Raw genomic sequence first — 15,732 nt, forward strand, 5'->3', positions numbered from 1 at the left:
CAGGTGCGATCATACCAGCACTAATGCACCGGATCCCATCAAAACTCCGCAGGTTAAGCGTGCTTGGGCGAGAGTAGTACTAGGATGGGTGACCTCCTGGGAAGTCCTTGTGTTGCACCTCTTTTTTGCGATTTTTTAAATACTTCTTTTTATTTCTGTTAATCGGCGTAAAAGAGTCGGAAAAAGTAGGAGAAGACAAGCATTTCAGCGTTAATTATGTTTGTTTTGCCGTTAATAAGTGAAAGAAATAAAATATATACAATCAAAGCGCATGAGATATCAGGTGCGATCATACCAGCACTAATGCACCGGATCCCATCAGAACTCCGCAGTTAAGCGTGCTTGGGCGAGAGTAGTACTAGGATGGGTGACCTCCTGGGAAGTCCTTGTGTTGCACCTCTTTTTTTGCGAGTTTTTAAGTACTTCTTTTTGTTTCTGTTAATCGGCGTAAAAGAGTCGGAAAAAGTAGGAGAAGACAAGCATTTCAGCGTTAATTATGTTTGTTTTGCCGTTAATAAGTGAAAGAAATAAAATATATACAATCAAAGCGCATGAGATATCAGGTGCGATCATACCAGCACTAATGCACTGGATCCCATCAGAACTCCGCAGTTAAGCGTGCTTGGGCGAGAGTAGTACTAGGATGGGTGACCTCCTGGGAAGTCCTTGTGTTGCACCTCTTTTTTTGTGATTTTTTAAATACTTCTTTTTATTTCTGTTAATCGGCGTAAAAGAGTCGGAAAAAGTAGGAGAAGACAAGCATTTCAGCGTTAATTATGTTTGTTTTGCCGTTAATAAGTGAAAGAAATAAAATATATACAATTAAAGCGCATGAGATATCAGGTGCGATCATACCAGCACTAATGCACCGGATCTCATCAAAACTCCACAGTTAAGCGTGCTTGGGCGAGAGTAGTACTAGGATGGGTGACCTCCTGGGAAGTCCTTGTGTTGCACCTCTTCTTTTGCGGTTTTTTAAATACTTCTTTTTATTTCTGTTAATCGGCGTAAAAGAGTCGGAAAAAGTAGGAGAAGACAAGCATTTAGCGTTAATTATGTTTGTTTTGCCGTTAATAAGTGAAAGAAATAAAATATATACAATCAAAGCGCATGAGATATCAGGTGCGATCATACCAGCACTAATGCACCGGATCCCATCAGAACTCCGCAGTTAAGCGTGCTTGGGCGAGAGTAGTACTAGGATGGGTGACCTCCTGGGAAGTCCTTGTGTTGCACCTCTTTTTTGAGATTTTTAAATACTTCTTTTTATTTCTGTAATCGGCGTAAAAGAGTCGGAAAAAGTAGGAGAAGACAAGCATTTCAGCGTTAATTATGTTGTTTTGCCGTTAATAAGTGAAAGAAATAAAATATATACAATCAAAGCGCATGAGATATCAGGTGCGATCATACCAGCACTAATGCACCGGATCCCATCAGAACTCCGCAGTTAAGCGTGCTTGGGCGAGAGTAGTACTAGGATGGGTGACCTCCTGGGCGTTAATTTGTTTGTTTGCGTTAATAAGTGAAAGAAATAAAATATATACAATCAAAGTGCATGAGATATCAGGTGCGATCATACCAGCACTAATGCACCGGATCCCATCAGAACTCCGCAGTTAAGCGTGCTTGGGCGAGAGTAGTATTGGAGGGTGGTGACCTCCTGGGAAGTCCTTGTGTTGCACCTCTTTTTTTGCGATTTTTTAAATACTTCTTTTTATTTCTGTTAATCGGCGTAAAAGAGTCGGAAAAAGTAGGAGAAGACAAGCATTTCAGCGTTAATTATGTTTGTTTTGCCGTTAATAAGTGAAAGAAATAAAATATATACAATCAAAGCGCATGAGATATCAGGTGCGATCATACCAGCACTAATGCACGGATCCCTCAGAACTCCGCAGTTAAGCGTGCTTGGGCGAGAGTAGTACTAGGATGGGTGACCTCCTGGGAAGTCCTTGTGTTGCACCTCTTTTTTTGCGATTTTTTTTAAAATACTTCTTTTTATTTCTGTTAATCGGCGTAAAAGAGTCGGAAAAAGTAGGAGAAGACAAGCATTTCAGCGTTAATTATGTTTGTTTTGCCGTTAATAAGTGAAAGAAATAAAATATATACAATCAAAGCGCATGAGATATCAGGTGCGATCATACCAGCACTAATGCACGGATCCCATCAGAACTCCGCAGTTAAGCGTGCTTGGCGAGAGTAGTACTAGGATGGGTGACCTCCTGGGAAGTCCTTGTGTTGCACCTCTTTTTTTGCGATTTTTTAATACTTCTTTTTTTCTGTTAATCGGCGTAAAAGAGTCGGAAAAAGTAGGAGAAGACAAGCATTTCAGCGTTAATTATGTTTGTTTGCCGTTAATAAGTGAAAGAAAGAAAAATATATACAATCAAAGCGCATGAGATATCAGGTGCGATCATACCAGCACTAATGCACCGGATCCCATCAGAACTCCGCAGTTAAGCGTGCTTGGGCGAGAGTAGTACTAGGATGGGTGACCTCCTGGGAAGTCCTTGTGTTGCACCTCTTTTTTTGCGGTTTTTAAATACTTCTTTTTATTCTGTTAATCGGCGTAAAAGAGTCGGAAAAAGTAGGAGAAGACAAGCATTTCAGCGTTAATTATGTTTGTTTTGCCGTTAATAAGTGAAAGAAATAAAATATATACAATCAAAGCGCATGAGATATCAGGTGCGATCATACCAGCACTAATGCACCGGATCCCATCAGAACTCCGCAGTTAAGCGTGCTTGGGCGAGAGTAGTACTAGGATGGGTGACCTCCTGGGGCGTTAATTATGTTTGTTTTGCCGTTAATAAGTGAAAGAAATAAAATATATACAATCAAAGCGCATGAGATATCAGGTGCGATCATACCAGCACTAATGCACCGGATCCCATCAGAACTCCGCAGTTAAGCGTGCTTGGGCGAGAGTAGTACTAGGATGGGTGACCTCCTGGGCGTTTAATTTGTGTTTTAATCCGTTAATAAGTGAAAGAAATAAAATTATACAATCAAAGTGCATGAGGAATCAGGTGCGATCATACCAGCACTAATGCACCGGATCCCATCAGAACTCCGCAGTTAAGCGTGCTTGGGCGAGAGTAGTACTAGGATGGGTGACCTCCTGGGAAGTCCTTGTGTTGCACCTCTTTTTTTGCGATTTTTTAAATACTTCTTTTGTTCTGTTAATCGGCGTAAAAGAGTCGGAAAAGTAGGAGAAGACAAGCATTTCAGCGTTAATTATGTTTGTTTTGCCGTTAATAAGTGAAAGAAATAAAATATATACAATCAAAGCGCATGAGATATCAGGTGCGATCATACCAGCACTAATGCACCGGATCCCATCAGAACTCCGCAGTTAAGCGTGCTTGGGCGAGAGTAGTACTAGGATGGGTGACCTCCTGGGAAGTCCTTGTGTTGCACCTCTTTTTTTGCGATTTTTTAAATACTTCTTTTTATTTCGTTAATCGGCGTAAAAGGTCGGAAAAAGTAGGAGAAGACAAGCATTTCAGCGTTAATTATGTTTGTTTGCGTTAATAAGTGAAAGAAATAAAATATATACAATCAAAGCGCATGAGATATCAGGTGCGATCATACCAGCACTAATGCACCGGATCCCATCAGAACTCCGCAGTTAAGCGTGCTTGGGCGAGAGTAGTACTAGGATGGGTGACCTCCTGGGAAGTCCTTGTGTTGCACCTCTTTTTTTGCGATTTTTTAAATACTTCTTTTTATTTCTGTTAATCGGCGTAAAAGAGTCGGAAAAAAAGTAGGAAGACAAGCATTTCAGCGTTAATTATGTTTGTTTTGCCGTTAATAAGTGAAAGAAATAAAATATATACAATCAAAGCGCATGAGATATCAGGTGCGATCATACCAGCACTAATGCACCGGATCCCATCAGAACTCCGCAGTTAAGCGTGCCTGGGCGAGAGTAGTACTAGGATGGGTGACCTCCTGGGAAGTCCTTGTGTTGCACCTCTTTTTTTGCGATTTTTTAAATACTTCTTTTTATTTCTGTTAATCGGCGTAAAAGAGTCGGAAAAAGTAGGAGAAGACAAGCATTTCAGCGTTAATTATGTTTGTTTGCCGTTAATAAGTGAAAGAAATAAAATATATACAATCAAAGCGCATGAGATATCAGGTGCGATCATACCAGCACTAATGCACCGGATCCCATCAGAACTCCGCAGTTAAGCGTGCTTGGGCGAGAGTAGTACTAGGATGGGTGACCTCCTGGGCGTTAATTATGTTTGTTTTGCCGTTAATAAGTGAAAGAAATAAAATATATACAATCAAAGTGCATGAGATATCAGGTGCGATCATACCAGCACTAATGCACCGGATCCCATCAGAACTCCGCAGTTAAGCGTGCTTGGGCGAGAGTAGTACTAGGATGGGTGACCTCCTGGGAAGTCCTTGTGTTGCACCTCTTTTTTTGCGATTTTTTAAATACTTCTTTTTATTTCTGTTAATCGGCGTAAAAGAGTCGGAAAAAGTAGGAGAAGACAAGAATTTCAGCGTTAATTATGTTTGTTTTGCCGTTAATAAGTGAAAGAAATAAAATATATACAATCAAAGCGCATGAGATATCAGGTGCGATCATACCAGCACTAATGCACCGGATCCCATCAGAACTCCGCAGTTAAGCGTGCTTGGGCGAGAGTAGTACTAGGATGGGTGACCTCCTGGGAAGTCTTGTGTTGCACCTCTTTTTTTGCGATTTTTAAATACTTCTTTTTATTTCTGTTAATCGGCGTAAAAGAGTCGGAAAAAAGTAGGAGAAGACAAGCATTTCAGCGTTATTATGTTTGTTTTGCCGTTAATAAGTGAAAGAAATAAAATATATACAATCAAAGCGCATGAGATATCAGGTGCGATCATACCAGCACTAATGCACCGGATCCCATCAGAACTCCGCAGTTAAGCGTGCTTGGGCGAGAGTAGTACTAGGATGGGTGACCTCCTGGGAAGTCCTTGTGTTGCACCTCTTTTTTTGCGATTTTTAAAATACTTCTTTTTATTTCTGTTAATCGGCGTAAAAGAGTCGGAAAAAGTAGGAGAAGACAAGCATTTCAGCGTTAATTATGTTTGTTTGCCGTTAATAAGTGAAAGAAATAAAATATATACAATCAAAGCGCATGAGATATCAGGTGCGATCATACCAGCACTAATGCACCGGATCCCATCAGAACTCCGCAGTTAAGCGTGCTTGGGCGAGAGTAGTACTAGGATGGGTGACCTCCTGGGAAGTCCTTGTGTTGCACCTCTTTTTTTGCGATTTTTTAAATACTTCTTTTTATTTCTGTTAATCGGCGTAAAAGAGTCGGAAAAAGTAGGAGAAGACAAGCATTTCAGCGTTAATTATGTTTGTTTTGCCGTTAATAAGTGAAAGAAATAAAATATATACAATCAAAGCGCATGAGATATCAGGTGCGATCATACCAGCACTAATGCACCGGATCCCAACAGAACTCCGCAGTTAAGCGTGCTTGGGCGAGAGTAGTACTAGGATGGGTGACCTCCTGGGCGTTAATTATGTTTGTTTTGCCGTTAATAAGTGAAAGAAATAAAATATATACAATCAAAGCGCATGAGATATCAGGTGCGATCATACCAGCACTAATGCACCGGATCCCATCAGAACTCCGCAGTTAAGCGTGCTTGGCGAGGCGAGAGTAGTACTAGGATGGGTGACCTCTGGGAAGTCCTTGTGTTGCACCTCTTTTTTTGCGAGTTTTTTAAGTACTTCTTTTGTTTCTGTTAATCGGCGCGTAAAAGAGTCGGAAAAAGTAGGAGAAGACAAGCATTTCAGCGTTAATTATGTTTGTTTGCGTTAATAAGTGAAAGAAATAAAATATATACAATCAAAGCGCATGAGATATCAGGTGCGATCATACCAGCACTAATGCACCGGATCCCATCAGAACTCCGCAGTTAAGCGTGCTGGGCCGAGAGTAGTACTAGGATGGGTGACCTCCTGGGAAGTCCTTGTGTTGCACCTCTTTTTTTGCGATTTTTTAAATACTTCTTTTTATTTCTGTTAATCGGCGTTAAAAGAGTCGGAAAAAAAAGTAGGAGAAGACAAGCATTTCAGCGTTAATTATGTTTGTTTTGCCGTTAATAAGTGAAAGAAATAAAATATATACAATCAAAGCGCATGAGATATCAGGTGCGATCATACCAGCACTAATGCACGGATCCCATCAGAACTCCGCAGTTAAGCGTGCTTGGGCGAGAGTAGTACTAGGATGGGTGACCTCCTGGGAAGTCCTTGTGTTGCACCTCTTTTTTGCGATTTTTTTAAATACTTCTTTTTATTTCTGTTAATCGGCGTAAAAGAGTCGGAAAAAGTAGGAGAAGACAAGCATTTCAGCGTTAATTATGTTTGTTTTGCCGTTAATAAGTGAAAGAAATAAAATATATACAATCAAAGCGCATGAGATATCAGGTGCGATCATACCAGCACTAATGCACCGGATCCCATCAGAACTCCGCAGTTAAGCGTGCTTGGGCGAGAGTAGTACTAGGATGGGTGACCTCCTGGGAAGTCCTTGTGTTGCACCTCTTTTTTTGCGATTTTTTAAATACTTCTTTTTATTTCTGTTAATCGGCGTAAAAGAGTCGGAAAAAAGTAGGAGAAGACAAGCATTTCAGCGTTAATTATGTTTGTTTTGCCGTTAATAAGTGAAAGAAATAAAATATATACAATCAAAGCGCATGAGATATCAGGTGCGATCATACCAGCACTAATGCACCGGATCCCATCAGAACTCCGCAGTTTAAGCGTGCTTGGGCGAGAGAGTACTAGATGGGTGACCTCCTGGGCGTTAATATGTTTGTTTTGCCGTTAATAAGTGAAAGAAATAAAATATATACAATCAAAGTGCATGAGATATCAGGTGCGATCATACCAGCACTAATGCACCGGATCCCATCAGAACTCCGCAGTTAAGCGTGCTTGGGCGAGAGTAGTACTAGGATGGGTGACCTCCTGGGAAGTCCTTGTGTTGCACCTCTTTTTTTGCGATTTTTTAAGTACTTCTTTTATTTTGTTAATCGGCGTAAAAGAGTCGGAAAAAGTAGGAGAAGACAAGCATTTCAGCGTTAATTATGTTGTTTTGCCGTTAATAAGTGAAAGAAATAAAATATATACAATCAAAGCGCATGAGATATCAGGTGCGATCATACCAGCACTAATGCACCGGATCCCATCAGAACTCCGCAGTTAAGCGTGCTTGGGCGAGAGTAGTACTAGGATGGGTGACCTCCTGGGAAGTCCTTGTGTTGCACCTCTTTTTTTGCGATTTTTTAAATACTTTTTATTTCTGTTAATCGGCGTAAAAGAGTCGGAAAAAGTAGGAGAAGACAAGCATTTCAGCGTTAATTATGTTTGTTTGCCGTTAATAAGTGAAAGAAATAAAATATATACAATCAAAGCGCATGAGATATCAGGTGCGATCATACCAGCACTAATGCACCGGATCCCATCAGAACTCCGCAGTTAAGCGTGCTTGGGCGAGAGTAGTACTAGGATGGGTGACCTCCGGGAATTATGTTTTGTTTGCCGTTAATAAGTGAAAGAAATAAATTTTACAATCAAAGCGCATGAGATATCAGGTGCGATCATACCAACATAAGCACCGGATCCATCAGAACTCCGCAGTTAAGCGTGCTTGGGCGAGAGTAGTACTAGGATGGGTGACCCCTGGGCGTTAATTATGTTTGTTTTGCCGTTAATAAGTGAAAGAAATAAAATATATACAATCAAAGCGCATGAGATATCAGGTGCGATCATACCAGCACTAATGCACGGATCCCATCAGAACTCCGCAGTTAAGCGTGCTTGGGCGAGAGTAGTACTAGGATGGGTGACCTCCTGGGAAGTCCTTGTGTTGCACCTCTTTTTTGCGAGTTTTTAAGTACTTCTTTTGTTTCTGTTAATCGGCGTAAAAGAGTCGGAAAAAGTAGGAGAAGACAAGCATTTCAGCGTTAATTATGTTTGTTTTGCCGTTAATAAGTGAAAGAAATAAAATATATACAATCAAAGCGCATGAGATATCAGGTGCGATCATACCAGCACTAATGCACGGATCCCATCAGAACTCCGCAGTTAAGCGTGCTTGGGCGAGAGTAGTACTAGGATGGGTGACCTCCTGGGAAGTCTTGTGTTGCACCTCTTTTTTGCGATTTTTTTAAATACTTCTTTTTATTTCTGTTAATCGGCGTAAAAGAGTCGGAAAAAGTAGGAGAAGACAAGCATTTCAGCGTTAATTATGTTTGTTTTGCCGTTAATAAGTGAAAGAAATAAAATATATACAATCAAAGCGCATGAGATATCAGGTGCGATCATACCAGCACTAATGCACCGGATCCCATCAGAACTCCGCAGTTAAGCGTGCTTGGGCGAGAGTAGTACTAGGATGGGTGACCTCCTGGGAAGTCCTTGTGTTGCACCTCTTTTTTTGCGATTTTTAAATACTTCTTTTATTCTGTTAATCGGCGTAAAAGAGTCGGAAAAAGTAGGAGAAGACAAGCATTTCAGCGTTAATTATGTTTGTTTTGCCGTTAATAAGTGAAAGAAATAAAATATATACAATCAAAGCGCATGAGATATCAGGTGCGATCATACCAGCACTAATGCACCGGATCCCATCAGAACTCCGCAGTTAAGCGTGCTTGGGCGAGAGTAGTACTAGGATGGGTGACCTCCTGGGAAGTCTTGTGTTGCACCTCTTTTTTGCGATTTTTTAAATACTTCTTTTATTTCTGTTAATCGGCGTAAAAGAGTCGGAAAAAGTAGGAGAAGACAAGCATTTCAGCGTTAATTATGTTTGTTTTGCCGTTAATAAGTGAAAGAAATAAAATATATACAATCAAAGCGCATGAGATATCAGGTGCGATCATACCAGCACTAATGCACGGATCCATCAGAACTCCGCAGTTAAGCGTGCTTGGCGCGAGGTAGTAACTAGGATGGGTGACCGCCTGGGCGTTAATTATGTTTGTTTTGCCGTTAATAAGTGAAAGAAATAAAATATATACAATCAAAGCGCATGAGATATCAGGTGCGATCATACCAACACTAATGCACCGGATCCCATCAGAACTCCGCAGTTAAGCGTGCTTGGGCGAGAGTAGTACTAGGATGGGTGACCTCCTGGGAAGTCCTTGTGTTGCACCTCTTTTTTGCGATTTTTTAAATACTTCTTTTTATTTCTGTTAATCGGCGTAAAAGAGTCGGAAAAAGTAGGAGAAGACAAGCATTTCAGCGTTAATTATGTTTGTTTTGCCGTTAATAAGTGAAAGAAATAAAATATATACAATCAAAGCGCATGAGATATCAGGTGCGATCATACCAGCACTAATGCACCGGATCCCATCAGAACTCCGCAGTTAAGCGTGCTTGGGCGAGAGTAGTACTAGGATGGGTGACCTCCTGGGAAGTCCTTGTGTTGCACCTCTTTTTTGCGATTTTTTAAATACTTCTTTTTATTTCTGTTAATCGGCGTAAAAGAGTCGGAAAAAGTAGGAGAAGACAAGCATTTCAGCGTTAATTATGTTTGTTTTGCCGTTAATAAGTGAAAGAAATAAAATATATACAATCAAAGCGCATGAGATATCAGGTGCGATCATACCAGCACTAATGCACCGGATCCCATCAGAACTCCGCAGTTAAGCGTGCTTGGGCGAGAGTAGTACTAGGATGGGTGACCTCCTGGGAAGTCCTTGTGTTGCACCTCTTTTTTTGCGATTTTTTAAATACTTCTTTTTATTTCTGTTAATCGGCGTAAAAGAGTCGGAAAAAGTAGGAGAAGACAAGCATTTCAGCGTTAATTATGTTTGTTTTGCCGTTAATAAGTGAAAGAAATAAAATATATACAATCAAAGCGCATGAGATATCAGGTGCGATCATACCAGCACTAATGCACCGGATCCCATCAGAACTCCGCAGTTAAGCGTGCTTGGGCGAGAGTAGTACTAGGATGGGTGACCTCCTGGGAAGTCCTTGTGTTGCACCTCTTTTTTTGCGATTTTTTAAATACTTCTTTTTATTTCTGTTAATCGGCGTAAAAGAGTCGGAAAAAGTAGGAGAAGACAAGCATTTCAGCGTTAATTATGTTTGTTTTGCCGTTAATAAGTGAAAGAAATAAAATATATACAATCAAAGCGCATGAGATATCAGGTGCGATCATACCAGCACTAATGCACGGATCCCATCAGAACTCCGCAGTTAAGCGTGCTTGGGCGAGAGTAGTACTAGGATGGGTGACCTCCTGGGCGTAATTATGTTTGTTTTGCCGTTAATAAGTGAAAGAAATAAAATATATACAATCAAAGTGCATGAGATATCAGGTGCGATCATACCAGCACTAATGCACCGGATCCCATCAGAACTCCGCAGTTAAGCGTGCTTGGGCGAGAGTAGTACTAGGATGGGTGACCTCCTGGGAAGTCCTTGTGTTGCACCTCTTTTTTTGCGATTTTTTAAGTACTTCTTTTTTTTCTGTTAATCGGCGTAAAAGAGTCGGAAAAAGTAGGAGAAGACAAGCATTTCAGCGTTAATTATGTTTGTTTTGCCGTTAATAAGTGAAAGAAATAAAATATATACAATCAAAGCGCATGAGATATCAGGTGCGATCATACCAGCACTAATGCACCGGATCCCATCAGAACTCCGCAGTTAAGCGTGCTTGGGCGAGAGTAGTACTAGGATGGGTGACCTCCTGGGAAGTCCTTGTGTTGCACCTCTTTTTTTGCGATTTTTTAAATACTTTTTTATTTCTGTTAATCGGCGTAAAAGAGTCGGAAAAAGTAGGAGAAGACAAGCATTTCAGCGTTAATTATGTTTGTTTTGCCGTTAATAAGTGAAAGAAATAAAATATATACAATCAAAGCGCATGAGATATCAGGTGCGATCATACCAGCACTAATGCACCGGATCCCATCAGAACTCCGCAGTTAAGCGTGCTTGGGCGAGAGTAGTACTAGGATGGGTGACCTCCTGGGCGTTAATTATGTTTGTTTTGCCGTTAATAAGTGAAAGAAATAAAATATATACAATCAAAGCGCATGAGATATCAGGTGCGATCATACCAGCACTAATGCACCGGATCCCATCAGAACTCCGCAGTTAAGCGTGCTTGGGCGAGAGTAGTACTAGGATGGGTGACCTCCTGGGAAGTCCTTGTGTTGCACCTCTTTTTTTGCGATTTTTTAAATACTTCTTTTTATTTCTGTTAATCGGCGTAAAAGAGTCGGAAAAAGTAGGAGAAGACAAGCATTTCAGCGTTAATTATGTTTGTTTTGCCGTTAATAAGTGAAAGAAATAAAATATATACAATCAAAGCGCATGAGATATCAGGTGCGATCATACCAGCACTAATGCACCGGATCCCATCAGAACTCCGCAGTTAAGCGTGCTTGGGCGAGAGTAGTACTAGGATGGGTGACCTCCTGGGAAGTCCTTGTGTTGCACCTCTTTTTTTGCGATTTTTTAAATACTTCTTTTTATTTCTGTTAATCGGCGTAAAAGAGTCGGAAAAAGTAGGAGAAGACAAGCATTTCAGCGTTAATTATGTTTGTTTTGCCGTTAATAAGTGAAAGAAATAAAATATATACAATCAAAGCGCATGAGATATCAGGTGCGATCATACCAGCACTAATGCACCGGATCCCATCAGAACTCCGCAGTTAAGCGTGCTTGGGCGAGAGTAGTACTAGGATGGGTGACCTCCTGGGAAGTCCTTGTGTTGCACCTCTTTTTTGCGATTTTTTAAATACTTCTTTTATTTCTGTTAATCGGCGTAAAAGAGTCGGAAAAAGTAGGAGAAGACAAGCATTTCAGCGTTAATTATGTTTGTTTTGCCGTTAATAAGTGAAAGAAATAAAATATATACAATCAAAGCGCATGAGATATCAGGTGCGATCATACCAGCACTAATGCACCGGATCCCATCAGAACTCCGCAGTTAAGCGTGCTTGGGCGAGAGTAGTACTAGGATGGGTGACCTCCTGGGAAGTCCTTGTGTTGCACCTCTTTTTTTGCGATTTTTAAATACTTCTTTTTATTTCTGTTAATCGGCGTAAAAGAGTCGGAAAAAGTAGGAGAAGACAAGCATTTCAGCGTTAATTATGTTTGTTTTGCCGTTAATAAGTGAAAGAAATAAAATATATACAATCAAAGCGCATGAGATATCAGGTGCGATCATACCAGCACTAATGCACCGGATCCCATCAGAACTCCGCAGTTAAGCGTGCTTGGGCGAGAGTAGTACTAGGATGGGTGACCTCCTGGGCGTTAATTATGTTTGTTTTGCCGTTAATAAGTGAAAGAAATAAAATATATACAATCAAAGCGCATGAGATATCAGGTGCGATCATACCAGCACTAATGCACCGGATCCCATCAGAACTCCGCAGTTAAGCGTGCTTGGGCGAGAGTAGTACTAGGATGGGTGACCTCCTGGGAAGTCCTTGTGTTGCACCTCTTTTTTTGCGAGTTTTTAAGTACTTCTTTTTGTTTCTGTTAATCGGCGTAAAAGAGTCGGAAAAAGTAGGAGAAGACAAGCATTTCAGCGTTAATTATGTTTGTTTTGCCGTTAATAAGTGAAAGAAATAAAATATATACAATCAAAGCGCATGAGATATCAGGTGCGATCATACCAGCACTAATGCACCGGATCCCATCAGAACTCCGCAGTTAAGCGTGCTTGGGCGAGAGTAGTACTAGGATGGGTGACCTCCTGGGAAGTCCTTGTGTTGCACCTCTTTTTTTGCGATTTTTTAAATACTTCTTTTTATTTCTGTTAATCGGCGTAAAAGAGTCGGAAAAAGTAGGAGAAGACAAGCATTTCAGCGTTAATTATGTTTGTTTTGCCGTTAATAAGTGAAAGAAATAAAATATATACAATCAAAGCGCATGAGATATCAGGTGCGATCATACCAGCACTAATGCACCGGATCCCATCAGAACTCCGCAGTTAAGCGTGCTTGGGCGAGAGTAGTACTAGGATGGGTGACCTCCTGGGAAGTCCTTGTGTTGCACCTCTTTTTTTGCGATTTTTTAAATACTTCTTTTTATTTCTGTTAATCGGCGTAAAAGAGTCGGAAAAAGTAGGAGAAGACAAGCATTTCAGCGTTAATTATGTTTGTTTTGCCGTTAATAAGTGAAAGAAATAAAATATATACAATCAAAGCGCATGAGATATCAGGTGCGATCATACCAGCACTAATGCACCGGATCCCATCAGAACTCCGCAGTTAAGCGTGCTTGGGCGAGAGTAGTACTAGGATGGGTGACCTCCTGGGAAGTCCTTGTGTTGCACCTCTTTTTTTGCGATTTTTTAAATACTTCTTTTTATTTCTGTTAATCGGCGTAAAAGAGTCGGAAAAAGTAGGAGAAGACAAGCATTTCAGCGTTAATTATGTTTGTTTTGCCGTTAATAAGTGAAAGAAATAAAATATATACAATCAAAGCGCATGAGATATCAGGTGCGATCATACCAGCACTAATGCACCGGATCCCATCAGAACTCCGCAGTTAAGCGTGCTTGGGCGAGAGTAGTACTAGGATGGGTGACCTCCTGGGCGTTAATTATGTTTGTTTTGCCGTTAATAAGTGAAAGAAATAAAATATATACAATCAAAGTGCATGAGATATCAGGTGCGATCATACCAGCACTAATGCACCGGATCCCATCAGAACTCCGCAGTTAAGCGTGCTTGGGCGAGAGTAGTACTAGGATGGGTGACCTCCTGGGAAGTCCTTGTGTTGCACCTCTTTTTTTGCGAGTTTTTAAGTACTTCTTTTTGTTTCTGTTAATCGGCGTAAAAGAGTCGGAAAAAGTAGGAGAAGACAAGCATTTCAGCGTTAATTATGTTTGTTTTGCCGTTAATAAGTGAAAGAAATAAAATATATACAATCAAAGCGCATGAGATATCAGGTGCGATCATACCAGCACTAATGCACCGGATCCCATCAGAACTCCGCAGTTAAGCGTGCTTGGGCGAGAGTAGTACTAGGATGGGTGACCTCCTGGGAAGTCCTTGTGTTGCACCTCTTTTTTTGCGATTTTTTAAATACTTCTTTTTATTTCTGTTAATCGGCGTAAAAGAGTCGGAAAAAGTAGGAGAAGACAAGCATTTCAGCGTTAATTATGTTTGTTTTGCCGTTAATAAGTGAAAGAAATAAAATATATACAATCAAAGCGCATGAGATATCAGGTGCGATCATACCAGCACTAATGCACCGGATCCCATCAGAACTCCGCAGTTAAGCGTGCTTGGGCGAGAGTAGTACTAGGATGGGTGACCTCCTGGGAAGTCCTTGTGTTGCACCTCTTTTTTGCGATTTTTTAAATACTTCTTTTTATTTCTGTTAATCGGCGTAAAAGAGTCGGAAAAAGTAGGAGAAGACAAGCATTTCAGCGTTAATTATGTTTGTTTTGCCGTTAATAAGTGAAAGAAATAAAATATATACAATCAAAGCGCATGAGATATCAGGTGCGATCATACCAGCACTAATGCACCGGATCCCATCAGAACTCCGCAGTTAAGCGTGCTTGGGCGAGAGTAGTACTAGGATGGGTGACCTCCTGGGAAGTCCTTGTGTTGCACCTCTTTTTTTGCGATTTTTAAATACTTCTTTTTATTTCTGTTAATCGGCGTAAAAGAGTCGGAAAAAGTAGGAGAAGACAAGCATTTCAGCGTTAATTATGTTTGTTTTGCCGTTAATAAGTGAAAGAAATAAAATATATACAATCAAAGCGCATGAGATATCAGGTGCGATCATACCAGCACTAATGCACCGGATCCCATCAGAACTCCGCAGTTAAGCGTGCTTGGGCGAGAGTAGTACTAGGATGGGTGACCTCCTGGGCGTTAATTATGTTTGTTTTGCCGTTAATAAGTGAAAGAAATAAAATATATACAATCAAAGTGCATGAGATATCAGGTGCGATCATACCAGCACTAATGCACCGGATCCCATCAGAACTCCGCAGTTAAGCGTGCTTGGGCGAGAGTAGTACTAGGATGGGTGACCTCCTGGGAAGTCCTTGTGTTGCACCTCTTTTTTTGCGATTTTTTAAATACTTCTTTTTGTTTCTGTTAATCGGCGTAAAAGAGTCGGAAAAAGTAGGAGAAGACAAGCATTTCAGCGTTAATTATGTTTGTTTTGCCGTTAATAAGTGAAAGAAATAAAATATATACAATCAAAGCGCATGAGATATCAGGTGCGATCATACCAGCACTAATGCACCGGATCCCATCAGAACTCCGCAGTTAAGCGTGCTTGGGCGAGAGTAGTACTAGGATGGGTGACCTCCTGGGAAGTCCTTGTGTTGCACCTCTTTTTTTGCGATTTTTTAAATACTTCTTTTTATTTCTGTTAATCGGCGTAAAAGAGTCGGAAAAAGTAGGAGAAGACAAGCATTTCAGCGTTAATTATGTTTGTTTTGCCGTTAATAAGTGAAAGAAATAAAATATATACAATCAAAGCGCATGAGATATCAGGTGCGATCATACCAGCACTAATGCACCGGATCCCATCAGAACTCCGCAGTTAAGCGTGCTTGGGCGAGAGTAGTACTAGGATGGGTGACCTCCTGGGAAGTCCTTGTGTTGCACCTCTTTTTTTGCGATTTTTTAAATACTTCTTTTTATTTCTGTTAATCGGCGTAAAAGAGTCGGAAAAAGTAGGAGAAGACAAGCATTTCAGCGTTAATTATGTTTGTT

At 40.7% G+C, this 15,732-nt stretch overlaps 48 non-coding genes and 12 pseudogenes across 48 annotated transcripts; all 60 read left to right on the forward strand.

Annotated features, from left to right (window-relative positions):
• Position 1: 1 nt before the first annotated feature.
• LOC127113805 (5S ribosomal RNA) lies at positions 2-121 on the forward strand. The gene has a single exon (XR_007799855.1). It is a non-coding gene; the product is annotated as a 5S ribosomal RNA (ribosomal RNA).
• A 160-nt stretch (positions 122-281) lies between these two features.
• On the forward strand, positions 282-400 carry LOC127113619 (5S ribosomal RNA). The gene has a single exon (XR_007799679.1). It is a non-coding gene; the product is annotated as a 5S ribosomal RNA (ribosomal RNA).
• A 161-nt stretch (positions 401-561) lies between these two features.
• Positions 562-680, forward strand: LOC127113770 (5S ribosomal RNA). The gene has a single exon (XR_007799821.1). It is a non-coding gene; the product is annotated as a 5S ribosomal RNA (ribosomal RNA).
• Positions 681-841: 161 nt separating this feature from the next.
• LOC127113803 (5S ribosomal RNA) lies at positions 842-960 on the forward strand. The gene has a single exon (XR_007799853.1). It is a non-coding gene; the product is annotated as a 5S ribosomal RNA (ribosomal RNA).
• Positions 961-1,120: 160 nt separating this feature from the next.
• Positions 1,121-1,239, forward strand: LOC127113737 (5S ribosomal RNA). The gene has a single exon (XR_007799790.1). It is a non-coding gene; the product is annotated as a 5S ribosomal RNA (ribosomal RNA).
• A 157-nt stretch (positions 1,240-1,396) lies between these two features.
• LOC127113822 (uncharacterized) lies at positions 1,397-1,519 on the forward strand (annotated as a pseudogene).
• A 46-nt stretch (positions 1,520-1,565) lies between these two features.
• LOC127113813 (5S ribosomal RNA) lies at positions 1,566-1,685 on the forward strand. Its single transcript, XR_007799863.1, has one exon. It is a non-coding gene; the product is annotated as a 5S ribosomal RNA (ribosomal RNA).
• A 161-nt stretch (positions 1,686-1,846) lies between these two features.
• LOC127113811 (5S ribosomal RNA) lies at positions 1,847-1,963 on the forward strand. Its single transcript, XR_007799861.1, has one exon. It is a non-coding gene; the product is annotated as a 5S ribosomal RNA (ribosomal RNA).
• A 164-nt stretch (positions 1,964-2,127) lies between these two features.
• LOC127113810 (5S ribosomal RNA) lies at positions 2,128-2,244 on the forward strand. The gene has a single exon (XR_007799860.1). It is a non-coding gene; the product is annotated as a 5S ribosomal RNA (ribosomal RNA).
• A 158-nt stretch (positions 2,245-2,402) lies between these two features.
• On the forward strand, positions 2,403-2,521 carry LOC127113851 (5S ribosomal RNA). The gene has a single exon (XR_007799869.1). It is a non-coding gene; the product is annotated as a 5S ribosomal RNA (ribosomal RNA).
• Positions 2,522-2,680: 159 nt separating this feature from the next.
• Positions 2,681-2,806, forward strand: LOC127113844 (uncharacterized; annotated as a pseudogene).
• Positions 2,807-2,853: 47 nt separating this feature from the next.
• Positions 2,854-2,974, forward strand: LOC127113820 (uncharacterized; annotated as a pseudogene).
• Positions 2,975-3,024: 50 nt separating this feature from the next.
• Positions 3,025-3,143, forward strand: LOC127113862 (5S ribosomal RNA). The gene has a single exon (XR_007799880.1). It is a non-coding gene; the product is annotated as a 5S ribosomal RNA (ribosomal RNA).
• A 158-nt stretch (positions 3,144-3,301) lies between these two features.
• Positions 3,302-3,420, forward strand: LOC127113874 (5S ribosomal RNA). Its single transcript, XR_007799891.1, has one exon. It is a non-coding gene; the product is annotated as a 5S ribosomal RNA (ribosomal RNA).
• A 157-nt stretch (positions 3,421-3,577) lies between these two features.
• LOC127113626 (5S ribosomal RNA) lies at positions 3,578-3,696 on the forward strand. The gene has a single exon (XR_007799685.1). It is a non-coding gene; the product is annotated as a 5S ribosomal RNA (ribosomal RNA).
• A 161-nt stretch (positions 3,697-3,857) lies between these two features.
• LOC127113765 (5S ribosomal RNA) lies at positions 3,858-3,976 on the forward strand. Its single transcript, XR_007799817.1, has one exon. It is a non-coding gene; the product is annotated as a 5S ribosomal RNA (ribosomal RNA).
• A 160-nt stretch (positions 3,977-4,136) lies between these two features.
• On the forward strand, positions 4,137-4,259 carry LOC127113835 (uncharacterized; annotated as a pseudogene).
• Positions 4,260-4,308: 49 nt separating this feature from the next.
• Positions 4,309-4,427, forward strand: LOC127113638 (5S ribosomal RNA). The gene has a single exon (XR_007799696.1). It is a non-coding gene; the product is annotated as a 5S ribosomal RNA (ribosomal RNA).
• A 161-nt stretch (positions 4,428-4,588) lies between these two features.
• Positions 4,589-4,706, forward strand: LOC127113768 (5S ribosomal RNA). The gene has a single exon (XR_007799819.1). It is a non-coding gene; the product is annotated as a 5S ribosomal RNA (ribosomal RNA).
• A 160-nt stretch (positions 4,707-4,866) lies between these two features.
• LOC127113650 (5S ribosomal RNA) lies at positions 4,867-4,985 on the forward strand. Its single transcript, XR_007799707.1, has one exon. It is a non-coding gene; the product is annotated as a 5S ribosomal RNA (ribosomal RNA).
• Positions 4,986-5,145: 160 nt separating this feature from the next.
• LOC127113662 (5S ribosomal RNA) lies at positions 5,146-5,264 on the forward strand. Its single transcript, XR_007799718.1, has one exon. It is a non-coding gene; the product is annotated as a 5S ribosomal RNA (ribosomal RNA).
• Positions 5,265-5,425: 161 nt separating this feature from the next.
• LOC127113846 (uncharacterized) lies at positions 5,426-5,548 on the forward strand (annotated as a pseudogene).
• Positions 5,549-5,597: 49 nt separating this feature from the next.
• On the forward strand, positions 5,598-5,719 carry LOC127113814 (5S ribosomal RNA). Its single transcript, XR_007799864.1, has one exon. It is a non-coding gene; the product is annotated as a 5S ribosomal RNA (ribosomal RNA).
• A 161-nt stretch (positions 5,720-5,880) lies between these two features.
• LOC127113780 (5S ribosomal RNA) lies at positions 5,881-5,999 on the forward strand. Its single transcript, XR_007799831.1, has one exon. It is a non-coding gene; the product is annotated as a 5S ribosomal RNA (ribosomal RNA).
• A 165-nt stretch (positions 6,000-6,164) lies between these two features.
• Positions 6,165-6,282, forward strand: LOC127113783 (5S ribosomal RNA). The gene has a single exon (XR_007799834.1). It is a non-coding gene; the product is annotated as a 5S ribosomal RNA (ribosomal RNA).
• Positions 6,283-6,443: 161 nt separating this feature from the next.
• Positions 6,444-6,562, forward strand: LOC127113673 (5S ribosomal RNA). Its single transcript, XR_007799729.1, has one exon. It is a non-coding gene; the product is annotated as a 5S ribosomal RNA (ribosomal RNA).
• A 162-nt stretch (positions 6,563-6,724) lies between these two features.
• LOC127113850 (uncharacterized) lies at positions 6,725-6,847 on the forward strand (annotated as a pseudogene).
• Positions 6,848-6,894: 47 nt separating this feature from the next.
• LOC127113684 (5S ribosomal RNA) lies at positions 6,895-7,013 on the forward strand. Its single transcript, XR_007799740.1, has one exon. It is a non-coding gene; the product is annotated as a 5S ribosomal RNA (ribosomal RNA).
• Positions 7,014-7,171: 158 nt separating this feature from the next.
• On the forward strand, positions 7,172-7,290 carry LOC127113696 (5S ribosomal RNA). The gene has a single exon (XR_007799751.1). It is a non-coding gene; the product is annotated as a 5S ribosomal RNA (ribosomal RNA).
• Positions 7,291-7,447: 157 nt separating this feature from the next.
• On the forward strand, positions 7,448-7,563 carry LOC127113821 (uncharacterized; annotated as a pseudogene).
• Positions 7,564-7,780: 217 nt separating this feature from the next.
• LOC127113784 (5S ribosomal RNA) lies at positions 7,781-7,898 on the forward strand. The gene has a single exon (XR_007799835.1). It is a non-coding gene; the product is annotated as a 5S ribosomal RNA (ribosomal RNA).
• A 159-nt stretch (positions 7,899-8,057) lies between these two features.
• Positions 8,058-8,174, forward strand: LOC127113796 (5S ribosomal RNA). The gene has a single exon (XR_007799847.1). It is a non-coding gene; the product is annotated as a 5S ribosomal RNA (ribosomal RNA).
• Positions 8,175-8,335: 161 nt separating this feature from the next.
• Positions 8,336-8,454, forward strand: LOC127113708 (5S ribosomal RNA). Its single transcript, XR_007799762.1, has one exon. It is a non-coding gene; the product is annotated as a 5S ribosomal RNA (ribosomal RNA).
• A 158-nt stretch (positions 8,455-8,612) lies between these two features.
• Positions 8,613-8,730, forward strand: LOC127113769 (5S ribosomal RNA). The gene has a single exon (XR_007799820.1). It is a non-coding gene; the product is annotated as a 5S ribosomal RNA (ribosomal RNA).
• A 330-nt stretch (positions 8,731-9,060) lies between these two features.
• LOC127113773 (5S ribosomal RNA) lies at positions 9,061-9,179 on the forward strand. The gene has a single exon (XR_007799824.1). It is a non-coding gene; the product is annotated as a 5S ribosomal RNA (ribosomal RNA).
• A 160-nt stretch (positions 9,180-9,339) lies between these two features.
• LOC127113719 (5S ribosomal RNA) lies at positions 9,340-9,458 on the forward strand. The gene has a single exon (XR_007799773.1). It is a non-coding gene; the product is annotated as a 5S ribosomal RNA (ribosomal RNA).
• Positions 9,459-9,618: 160 nt separating this feature from the next.
• On the forward strand, positions 9,619-9,737 carry LOC127113730 (5S ribosomal RNA). Its single transcript, XR_007799784.1, has one exon. It is a non-coding gene; the product is annotated as a 5S ribosomal RNA (ribosomal RNA).
• Positions 9,738-9,898: 161 nt separating this feature from the next.
• LOC127113743 (5S ribosomal RNA) lies at positions 9,899-10,017 on the forward strand. The gene has a single exon (XR_007799796.1). It is a non-coding gene; the product is annotated as a 5S ribosomal RNA (ribosomal RNA).
• Positions 10,018-10,178: 161 nt separating this feature from the next.
• On the forward strand, positions 10,179-10,299 carry LOC127113848 (uncharacterized; annotated as a pseudogene).
• Positions 10,300-10,348: 49 nt separating this feature from the next.
• On the forward strand, positions 10,349-10,467 carry LOC127113755 (5S ribosomal RNA). The gene has a single exon (XR_007799807.1). It is a non-coding gene; the product is annotated as a 5S ribosomal RNA (ribosomal RNA).
• Positions 10,468-10,627: 160 nt separating this feature from the next.
• Positions 10,628-10,746, forward strand: LOC127113767 (5S ribosomal RNA). Its single transcript, XR_007799818.1, has one exon. It is a non-coding gene; the product is annotated as a 5S ribosomal RNA (ribosomal RNA).
• A 159-nt stretch (positions 10,747-10,905) lies between these two features.
• On the forward strand, positions 10,906-11,028 carry LOC127113826 (uncharacterized; annotated as a pseudogene).
• Positions 11,029-11,077: 49 nt separating this feature from the next.
• LOC127113778 (5S ribosomal RNA) lies at positions 11,078-11,196 on the forward strand. Its single transcript, XR_007799829.1, has one exon. It is a non-coding gene; the product is annotated as a 5S ribosomal RNA (ribosomal RNA).
• Positions 11,197-11,357: 161 nt separating this feature from the next.
• Positions 11,358-11,476, forward strand: LOC127113789 (5S ribosomal RNA). Its single transcript, XR_007799840.1, has one exon. It is a non-coding gene; the product is annotated as a 5S ribosomal RNA (ribosomal RNA).
• Positions 11,477-11,637: 161 nt separating this feature from the next.
• Positions 11,638-11,756, forward strand: LOC127113801 (5S ribosomal RNA). The gene has a single exon (XR_007799851.1). It is a non-coding gene; the product is annotated as a 5S ribosomal RNA (ribosomal RNA).
• A 159-nt stretch (positions 11,757-11,915) lies between these two features.
• Positions 11,916-12,034, forward strand: LOC127113812 (5S ribosomal RNA). Its single transcript, XR_007799862.1, has one exon. It is a non-coding gene; the product is annotated as a 5S ribosomal RNA (ribosomal RNA).
• A 160-nt stretch (positions 12,035-12,194) lies between these two features.
• Positions 12,195-12,317, forward strand: LOC127113829 (uncharacterized; annotated as a pseudogene).
• Positions 12,318-12,366: 49 nt separating this feature from the next.
• LOC127113823 (5S ribosomal RNA) lies at positions 12,367-12,485 on the forward strand. Its single transcript, XR_007799866.1, has one exon. It is a non-coding gene; the product is annotated as a 5S ribosomal RNA (ribosomal RNA).
• Positions 12,486-12,646: 161 nt separating this feature from the next.
• LOC127113834 (5S ribosomal RNA) lies at positions 12,647-12,765 on the forward strand. Its single transcript, XR_007799867.1, has one exon. It is a non-coding gene; the product is annotated as a 5S ribosomal RNA (ribosomal RNA).
• A 161-nt stretch (positions 12,766-12,926) lies between these two features.
• On the forward strand, positions 12,927-13,045 carry LOC127113845 (5S ribosomal RNA). The gene has a single exon (XR_007799868.1). It is a non-coding gene; the product is annotated as a 5S ribosomal RNA (ribosomal RNA).
• Positions 13,046-13,206: 161 nt separating this feature from the next.
• On the forward strand, positions 13,207-13,325 carry LOC127113852 (5S ribosomal RNA). The gene has a single exon (XR_007799870.1). It is a non-coding gene; the product is annotated as a 5S ribosomal RNA (ribosomal RNA).
• A 161-nt stretch (positions 13,326-13,486) lies between these two features.
• On the forward strand, positions 13,487-13,609 carry LOC127113836 (uncharacterized; annotated as a pseudogene).
• A 49-nt stretch (positions 13,610-13,658) lies between these two features.
• On the forward strand, positions 13,659-13,777 carry LOC127113853 (5S ribosomal RNA). Its single transcript, XR_007799871.1, has one exon. It is a non-coding gene; the product is annotated as a 5S ribosomal RNA (ribosomal RNA).
• A 161-nt stretch (positions 13,778-13,938) lies between these two features.
• LOC127113854 (5S ribosomal RNA) lies at positions 13,939-14,057 on the forward strand. Its single transcript, XR_007799872.1, has one exon. It is a non-coding gene; the product is annotated as a 5S ribosomal RNA (ribosomal RNA).
• Positions 14,058-14,218: 161 nt separating this feature from the next.
• Positions 14,219-14,337, forward strand: LOC127113855 (5S ribosomal RNA). Its single transcript, XR_007799873.1, has one exon. It is a non-coding gene; the product is annotated as a 5S ribosomal RNA (ribosomal RNA).
• Positions 14,338-14,497: 160 nt separating this feature from the next.
• On the forward strand, positions 14,498-14,616 carry LOC127113856 (5S ribosomal RNA). The gene has a single exon (XR_007799874.1). It is a non-coding gene; the product is annotated as a 5S ribosomal RNA (ribosomal RNA).
• A 160-nt stretch (positions 14,617-14,776) lies between these two features.
• On the forward strand, positions 14,777-14,899 carry LOC127113837 (uncharacterized; annotated as a pseudogene).
• A 49-nt stretch (positions 14,900-14,948) lies between these two features.
• Positions 14,949-15,067, forward strand: LOC127113857 (5S ribosomal RNA). Its single transcript, XR_007799875.1, has one exon. It is a non-coding gene; the product is annotated as a 5S ribosomal RNA (ribosomal RNA).
• Positions 15,068-15,228: 161 nt separating this feature from the next.
• Positions 15,229-15,347, forward strand: LOC127113858 (5S ribosomal RNA). Its single transcript, XR_007799876.1, has one exon. It is a non-coding gene; the product is annotated as a 5S ribosomal RNA (ribosomal RNA).
• A 161-nt stretch (positions 15,348-15,508) lies between these two features.
• On the forward strand, positions 15,509-15,627 carry LOC127113859 (5S ribosomal RNA). Its single transcript, XR_007799877.1, has one exon. It is a non-coding gene; the product is annotated as a 5S ribosomal RNA (ribosomal RNA).
• The last annotated feature ends 105 nt before the right edge of the window (positions 15,628-15,732 follow it).

This window comes from Lathyrus oleraceus, unplaced genomic scaffold (genome assembly GCF_024323335.1).
Source record: "Lathyrus oleraceus cultivar Zhongwan6 unplaced genomic scaffold, CAAS_Psat_ZW6_1.0 chrUn0352, whole genome shotgun sequence".
NCBI lineage: Eukaryota > Viridiplantae > Streptophyta > Magnoliopsida > Fabales > Fabaceae > Lathyrus > Lathyrus oleraceus.